Genomic DNA, 9,743 nt, shown 5'->3' on the forward strand with positions numbered 1-9,743 from the left:
ACCCACTTCCTGACAGTAATGCATTCTATTGCTAAACTGTTGTCGTACTAGTTCAAATGTGTCAGGAGAAATTGCCCTAAATTCTTCAACAATTCGTTGTTTCAAAATGTAAATACTGTCCGGTGGCAGAGCTGGCCATTCTATCGGACCTTGTCGTCCAATTTATCTACCATGATATTCATTATCTAGGTACTGCACCATAATGGTGTTTAGTAGCATCGTCTTGTTAAAACGTTATTTCCAAGTTGCCGAATTCATCTGGATTATCAAGAATTCTAGTCTTCGGTCGGAGTCATCATCTGAAAGTTGGTGCACAATTTAGAATTTGTATGGATGAAGTTTAGTTCTAGCCAACACTCGGTGTACTGTCCTTTAACTGATTCCACAGACTCACTAACTTTTTTGCAATTATGTCAATTTTTTTGTCATTAATTATTGTTGGTCAGGCAGATCGTTTGGCATATTAAACACTACCTGTTTATTTACACTTCCAAAGAAGCTCCCTCAAATAAGTCTCCGATATAGGGCGATCGACGATCATTAAAAAGACGTTGCATGGAATTCTACATTCACCAATTATTAAGAGAGCTGCTACTTTGTCGGCTACAGTACGTACCATTCTGCCTATGTAAACATTTAATCGTCTCTTTAAACAAAAATTGAATACATCTCGAGAACTGAAATACGTCAATTTTTTGACAAATAATCAGAGGAGGACATTAGAATCTTTATTCAGTAAATGCTATTATTTATATAAAATCATCTATCAACATTACGTCACCTGTTACGATTCCAAATTTCACTATTATAAGTATAAACCTTCAAAAGATGCGAGGGGAGAGAAGACTTTTAGCTAGCGCTGTATTTTTCTCCATGACCTTTCGTTTTCTTGATGTACAGATGCTTTTTGCCGCCGTTCTTCTATCCATTTCATATTTAGTCTCATCCTCTTTTTTCTTGTCTGTAGCATTTTTTCTTTTGCGATTTTTCTCTTATTGAAAGCTTCCTTGCATTTGCTATCAAACCACTCGCTTTTAAATCTTTTTGTTTTTTTTTAGAATTTTTTGCCGCTGATTGAATAAATTTTTCTATGATTCGCCACCTTTCATCCATTTCTGCTTGAGTTACATGCAGGTTGTGTGTTACAATTTCGTCAGAAAATTTTTGTCTACACTTCTCTTCTTTTAGCTGTTGTATATTTAAAGTTGCTTGTAGGGCCAAGTTGCTTTTACTTTTTTTTTCAAATGTTTGGTTAAGTTTTGAGATTATCTGGAAATGATCGCTATCTGCATCTGCTCATCGCTAAGATCTTGTATGTGTTACCATCTTTTCATATTCTCTTTGAATAAGTACATAGTATATTTGATTGGTACATTAAATTTACCATTTGGAGCTAGCCAGGAACCCTTATGGATGCCTTTATGGGCAAATTTCATGCATATAATAGATAGTCCTTCTTTTGTTGCTGAGTTCACTAGTCTTTGTCCGTTTTCACGGGTAATTTCGTGTTTGCTAAAATAAAACTGCCTATTAGTGACTTATCCATTTTTTTCTTTTCAATCTTTGCAATGAAATCTCCAATTATTATTTTTATATCCCGTTTTGGTAAAATATTTTTCTGTTTTCATCAAAAACCCCTTTTTCATTTTCATTCGTCCTCCTTATCCTCACATGCACATGAATATGAGAAAATTTTGAAAGATAGAAATATATGAGGGAGTAACAACTAGTATTAGGACAGGTATGAAAGAGACTGATAAATTTCGTGTGAAAGTAGTTAGATCAAATAACAGGAAAACTACAGAGAAATATTTCCTGGAGCTTAATTTATGCCAATGATGTAGTGTTAATAGGAAATACAGAAGGAGATTAAGAGCCAAAACTTGAATAGTGAAGACAAGTCCTTGAGGAAAACTTTTTAAATTTTAATAATTATAAACTCTTAAGAAATGTTGAGCAGTCTTTCAGAATAAACAGAATTCAATAATAAAGCTTTTGGATCATGTGTAAATGGAATACAAATAATCATGATGATTTGTAATATGTTTCTATTTTGTTTGGTTACACCAACCATCGGTAGAAGACAGCAGCCTAAAAAGAAAATGAAGCTCTTATTAAATATTAAAAATAAAAAATATGCGGCATAACCCAGGTTAAAGAACCTTTGAGATTATCATTCCAACTCTATTGATGAAATTAAAAATTTAAAACAAACTGCTAATTTTCTTGGGAGAACTCCTTTGTGCAGGTAAAAGTGTTTTACACTATTTCGCTAAGTTTAAGATCCATCTCTGATATTACTCGGGATTTAAAACAACCACTACATTATAATGAATATAAACTATAGCTAAAATAGACATTAAATGTTACTTACTTGCCATCAAAATACTTTAGTTTGTATGAAAATGCACAAAAAGCACCAGTGGTAGTCGTACGTTATTCAAAACACATGTTTATATAAACAACACAAGTACTAATAAATATGGAACATTTATAATTGGATTTGTACTATACTAGATTGAAGTAGGTTGAAGTAGGTAGGTATGCTATATGAGATAAGATATCAATTATTTTTTTGTTCATTGATCTTTTTATCTTTACCGGTAATAATGTCTTTACAAACCGGAAGAAATGTTTGACGTTATCAGTAATGCTGGAATTTCAGGTTATTACCATAACGGTGAGTTGTGGAAAGATTGTAAGACAAATAGTAAACCCATTATAATCATTCGTTTTGAATAATGTCTATTTGGTGTCTAATTGTTCCGTTTTGAATGCTTTAACGATCCTATTCTATTCTTCATAGTCCATTCATTTATAGTTATTATAAATTTACTATAAATTGTTCGTCTAATTTTTTACGTTTAGTGTGAAAATGCGACTGTCGCTCTCATTATAATTCTGTAGATACTTTTGTGGTTTTTCTCAAGAGTTTTATTTTCCCGGAGACGTCTGATCTACTGCCGTCTTTATTTGGTCCTGGTACACCCAGGGCTCTTGTGTCAAGGTAACATAACACATAGCAAAACTAAGTTCTTCTGAAGCTGTCTTAGAACCTTGATTTATATCATCGGGACCTATTTGGGACAAAAACAGAGTTCGCGACTGGGGTCGCCTCTTTACTCGTTCTCTTTATATTTTTTATTTTATTTGTAGATATAGAGTCACTCATTTATGAGTCTTTTTCTGGACTACCTCGTTTTCTTTTTGGCTGCGTATTTATTTCTTTTCTACTCAGTTTAGAGCTTCCCTTCGATAAAGACTTAGTTCGAAACGGTTCTTAACATGTACTTTGACTTCATTAATTTTATAATTTTAATTTTTTTCTTAACACCAGTTTTTATTTCGTAATCCTTTTTACCATTCTTTGTACTTATTTAAATTTTAACTCTTCTTCTTGTCTTTTTTTTTACCTATATGTCGCCTCATTTTCTTGCTGCATCTATTCTCTTCTTCACTAGCACTGTCTACTCGCCAGCGAATGCATTACACTGACGGTTGTTTCTAAATGTAAAGTAGTCTTGCTAGGTGAGCCTAGCTCTCTAGTGGTATTGCATATTTGATTTTAATGTATTTTTGTTTTCATAACCAATAAGTAATAATAAAAAAATATCGACTACACTGCTGAAATAAAAGTTGGAAATAAAAAAGCACCAATTTTTTTAAATGAACATTCGTCGTAACAGAGATTTGACATTAGCTCTAAAAATTTAATTGGCTACAGGGTATTATACTGTTGAATTATGGAAGCTCACACTGGAGGCAATTCTTCTTCTCCTCTCCGTACCATGTCCATTATTTAACGTTGGTTATCATATTGGCTATCATCATTTTAATCACCGCAGTTCTGAAGAGGGACAACGAAGACTGATTAAACTACTAATGTAAGTTAGCAAGCCATTATAATCTTCTTCGACCGGGACCCCTCTTTCCATATATTAAGTCTTGGATAATAAGGTGGAGGACCCCATATCGTTGTGGGTGTCACATGATATGGGCAAATACTCCAAGTTTTGTATTTTTACGATTTTCGCTACTTCAGGCTGCTTTTTTAGACGTTTTAATACGTATTATTTGTTGCTCCGTCAGCTCAGTTTATGCGTAGTAGGTTTCCATACACCAGAGATTTATTGAGCATCTAGCTTAATGTCCTATGTAGTTTTTCACAACTTTCTATCGGCTGTTATTCCATTTTTGTATTCTGTGCCTTGATCTGTTCTAATCTGTTTCATGAGCCCGTAGGTTGGTATAACACAATCAAAAATTCCACGAGCTATTGTCTCCGCCTCTTTATTACACACTGGGATGCTCACTGCATATTTCGTCAGTTCGCACGGCATTGTAATACATAGGGAATGGACCTATCGTGTCAATGTACACTATGTCCCATGGCTTCGAAGAAGTATCGGAGATCACGAATTCCTCGACATGTAGTCTTTTTGGTTTGTTAATTTGACATTTATGACAATTTTCAATATCTTTTTTACGTCTTCTTCCATTTAAATCTCATTTTTAGTTTCTTTACTAGTCTATTACTTCCTACGTGAGCTCCAAACTTAGGGTGATTATGATTTTCCTCTATTATCCTACTTCACATATGTGTACTTCACATATGTATATTTCTAAATTTTTTAATATTATCTCCTTCGTTTATAAATTCATCAATTGTGCACAATTTAAAAATAATGTCATTTACGTATATTTTACTTTACGTACTACATTCTCTACCGCTAGCTGATCAAGCTGTACCAACATTTGACCTAAATCAAAGTGATTAAATCCTGTGGCCATGCTCTTGCTGCATTTGATTGTGTTTTTGATCCGAATGCTCAGTCTTTTTGCCTCCAAATTATTAGTACCTTTGTTACTGTTTATTTGTGGTTCTAAGACTGTAATGTAATTTCTTTTTATGTCTCCTTGTGCTCTCTCTTTCGGCTTTTTTCTTTGATTGAGCTCTGGTTATAGCTAGGATGTGGGTGTTGTAAATGTACAAATCTTTCAGTTAGTGCATCGATATTCCAGAAAGACTATCTGCGTAATCATTGTTCCCTGTTATATATTTTATTAATTCGTATTCTAATCTGACTCTCGTAAGTTTCGAGGAAGCTTCCGTCATTGAAAATAGATGCGTTAAAGGTTTATGATCCGTTTTTACTAAAAATGTTGGTGCTCCATATAAATAGCATTTAAAATTACTGATTTCCCAATGAATTGCGAGTAATTTCTTTATTATTATATGTTAGTTAAGTTCCCCTTTGTTTAAGCTGCTTAACATTGAAAATAACCTTATCTACCACCGCGAATACGTCACATGGCGACCCTGCTAAGATTGGAACCTAGAATTTTCTAATACTACAGTAGACCTTCGTAACAGAGATGACACTTAACGAAAAAGGAGGTGGGTTTTTCGTTATCCATAGGAAGCATTAAAAGTTGTTAGACAAGGTGAATGGGAAAATATTTCGGAAGATGTTCTCGTGGTGTGGCACGTAGTCCTATCTTGTTGGAACTATTGGATATTGAATTTGATATTTCTCTAAGATCAATAAAAAATGGTTCAATATGTGTTTATATCGACCCTCCCAACGAAAACTGTCGTATCTCAAAATCGCTCATTCCGAGATAATTGCGTTTAAAAATAATTGTGAAAAAAGAAGTTCTGTAATTTTTGAATTATCACTACTACGTTTTTCATTTTTTCACTTAGTAATTATTTGTGCAATCAGAATTATTGCAAACGAATATAAATTTCATAAAGACATTCGATTTTGGATTTTGAATGCGTTACTACAGTCTTCGTCGACAAAAATTTCATTTATAAAAACATACTACAATAATAAAACAAATAAAATTAACAACTATTTTATTTTTAGCAATTTGTTTATAATGAAATTATGACACTAATTATAATAACAATTAACGACTAAATGCTCAGTACAATACACCGCTATTGTTCAGATTCGGAACCAGTTTCTTGATCTGTAGAGCACTCTGGTAAAATGTCTTCACTAGCAGGCCGCAGGGAGTAATAAAACCCATGGTACATTGCTGGTATCAAATTGGCTTTACATAAATTTAATAGACCATTTATTTTTTTACTGTCGATTGGTAAAAGACCTTGGTATAAACGTGGTAGTTTATATTTTTGGGGTTCACGTAATTTTGATGTCGCGATGTCGAGTTCTTTGTAATTTGCTGCAAAATTGTAGGTAGAATAACCTTTATAAGGATTTTTCGCTAAAATAGGTAAAATAACCTTTATAAGGATGCTTCGGTTCGAAGTGAATTTCCCTAATTTTGCTTATATTTACCACCTCCGCAGTGTTAGTTCTCTTTCAGTTCTGTTTCTGAACCATTGGTTTAAAACTAAAAAAGTCTTCTTAAGACATTTCTTCCACTCTATACTATGGGGAGGCGGACCGGTTCCCGGTGTGGGATTCCGAGTTAGTAACTCTAACCACCTGGGGTCCTATTCCGTTTGTTTCATAATTCGACATGTTTCCTGAAGAGGGTTTTTTGACATTAAAACACCTCGCTTGCCAGATTGGTGAGTGAGTTCTGTATCAGCCGCCCATTCTGGGTCAGACGCTGTTCGTAACCGTCCACTCTGGATAAGACGCTACTTGCTAGTTCTTGGTCCACGCCGGATATTTCATTTCCCAGGTACCACCCATATCTGGGAGGCATTCCCCTATCCGCCACCCGGGGACGTGCCCGATGGGGGACTATACCCCACACTGGGTATAGTGTGGATACAAACGAAGTGGATACAAACTGCCTATAATAGAGAGACGTGGAAGAAGGAAGAGGAGGTCTATGTCCAAAATTGGACAGCAAGGGCTGTATAGATAGATAGATATACTATGGGGAAGTAACTTTTGCCATCTTTATGAGGCTAATTCACTGGTTACGACTATAAACATTCGAATGTCGTTTTTGCCGATGTTCGAAACGATGTGTTATTTCCAGATCCAAAGTCACCGATGCATGAGCAAACATCGAAAAAATAAAACGATTGCGGGTTTGCCCTCCGTAATTGTTGGAGTATAACACGACCTTTCGAATGCCATCTTGTTTTGCACATTTTAAAAAATGCCATAAATGGCTTACAATTTCATTAGGTCCCCTTTTTAATATTTGTTCATGCCATACTTAGAAATATCCTTGATTATTGCTCAAATCGTAAATAGTAAAATTATTTTACTATGTACGTTGCATAGTTGCATAGTAGTATGTTTATTAAAGTTGCAAGCTTACTCTTATAATAAAAGTTACTTACCTCTGACTTGGGCGTTACTAATACCTTCTGCAAATCGAAACATATTGCTAAAAACGATTTATCGCTTTTTGACAATTCCTTATTAGAATCTTTCAGATTTTTAAAAGATTCTTTTTTTAAAATGAGGCTAGTGTAATTTTCTTCCATTGATTGAGTTTTTTTCCCCGGATCTGTATTGTTATAAGCACTGCATACTGAACACTGATCTTTCTTAGGCTTGAAAAATACAATGTTGAATTATGAGTTTAGAGTATCCCTGTATTGTCTAACTGTAGCGACGGCATCCCATTTTTTGAGTTTGGCATATTCCACGTACATTCGGTGCATTACAGATATCTTTAAGCCCTCTTCTAAGTACATGCGTTTTGAGTTCTTCCTTGTGTAATGAGAAGGTACAAGTGGAAATAATTTTATGTGTTCTACAATTTTATCTTTTACACTATCCGGGATCTTGTGCGGTCTAGTATTATGTTTTCCTCTCTTATCTGCTTCTATGGTACCAGCATCACTAATTTTTTCAATGCAGTGCTAACAAAAGTTTCAGAAATCGCAAGCGTATTCAAGAACATTGTCTCGCAAATTTGTTTCTCGACATATTGTGTAAGTTTAAAATGACGGGTCTTCTAAGTTCGTTTTCTACGAAGTCGGGACCTAATAAGCCATTAGTTGAAACTGTGCACCAAATCGTTAATGTAGAATTTTTTGTGCGATAATAAATCAATTTAAATTTATGTAAAACCACACATTTAATGGAAAGAGGGATTGTTCATAAGACTGAAGTATACACAGCTCATTTGCTTATCTGTATTATTCAAGCGATGCCCAATTTATATTTTATAGAAAATCAACCAATCTTCTTATATTTTTTTACGGGTAGACGTTTTAAACAAATTCATTTTTAGAGAAATTCTAAGACTTAGTTTTTGAGGATTCCAACACCTGTTAAAGTAGACTACCTTGGTTCGTATGAGTTGGTGAGTACCATGGTAACTGAATTACCAATACAGACGATACGCTGCAGTAACAGGAACTAAGCAGAACTAAGAGAAATAAAAGAAGGTAATAGTTTATAAATAATTTAATTTTTAGAAACAATTTAGCGAAACAAGTTTATAATTTGCATCAATTAACAAATAATAAACTAACATCTAATACTGACTATTAAACACGTAGTGGTTGACAGATATATAAAAATATTAAATAGGTATTTATAGTTTTACGAGGTTATGAACATTTTCCACAATATCAATCCTACATAAAAGTTTTGTTTATTAATTGCGATATAAAATATACTATTCATAAATGTCTGTTACGCAGTATATATATATATTATATTATACGAAATAAACGTTTAAACTAATTCAGATATGTGCGCTAGTACACCTATTTAAATGGATTAAATTAAACGCTTTATGAAAGAACTTTAAATTCTCCATATCACTAATAATTCCGCTTACGAGCATTTCATTTTATTTGTTTTTGAGCAAAAATATAATTTTTTGCAATAATTAGCTAATAAATTGTCATGGAAATATCCATAACATACACGTATACTTTCCTGAATTCTGGCTGTTTACGATTATAAAAAAAGTTTGGTAGACGGAGATACAGTCGTTATCTCGGTCTCGATTTCTCATAATATCTTTCATTACTACATTGAGGTTATGTATTGTCTCTTCTCATTTTTTATTCTTGGTCGCTATTTATCTTTCGTCATTTCATTGCCATACAATTTTATTTAATAGTGTTTATTATGCTTAGTTAAATTTGAGGCCTTGATTGATTTGTTCACAACTTACCCCTAATTAATCTAGTGTGATTGCAGTCGAAAAGTCTGTTTCCATACATTTAAGTTCGACTCCTTTGATATGCACCTTACGCATATGCATTCATTCTTTTTTCCTCTTGTATGACTCTTAAAGTTAATGGGATAAAGTGGTTTGATAGGCCCTCTAGATAATACCATGTTAGATAATAACCTGTCTTATATTAATCGCTTGTATCTCTTTTCATCGAAATGTAACTGTTATCGAAAATTTCTATCAATAACAATTTTCAGTCCTTCGCACAATAAAAACAAGGGAAATTAGATTTATTATGGGATGAATAAGAAAGCACCGGGACCTGGAGGCATCTCACCTGAGCTTATAAAATACGGCGCCAAAAAATTACACCGGATGATAAAATGGATATTTCGGAAAGTCATAAATGGAGAACAACTCCCAAAGTAATGGACGGAGGCATATATGACATCTATATTTAAGAAAGGAAATAGAAAACGATGCGATAACTACAGAGGAATACGCGTAATGTCATCAATAGGAAGGTTATATGGGAAGATACTGCGAGAAGATAGAGCAAGCGATAAAGGGCAAAATCGAGGAGGATCAGACAGACTTCACGGCAGGATGATCATGCATAGACCACATATACACACTGGAACAACTGTTGGGAAAAAAGCGAA

The sequence above is a fragment of the Diabrotica undecimpunctata genome, chromosome 7 (genome assembly GCF_040954645.1).
Source record: "Diabrotica undecimpunctata isolate CICGRU chromosome 7, icDiaUnde3, whole genome shotgun sequence".
NCBI classification, from domain to species: domain Eukaryota; kingdom Metazoa; phylum Arthropoda; class Insecta; order Coleoptera; family Chrysomelidae; genus Diabrotica; species Diabrotica undecimpunctata.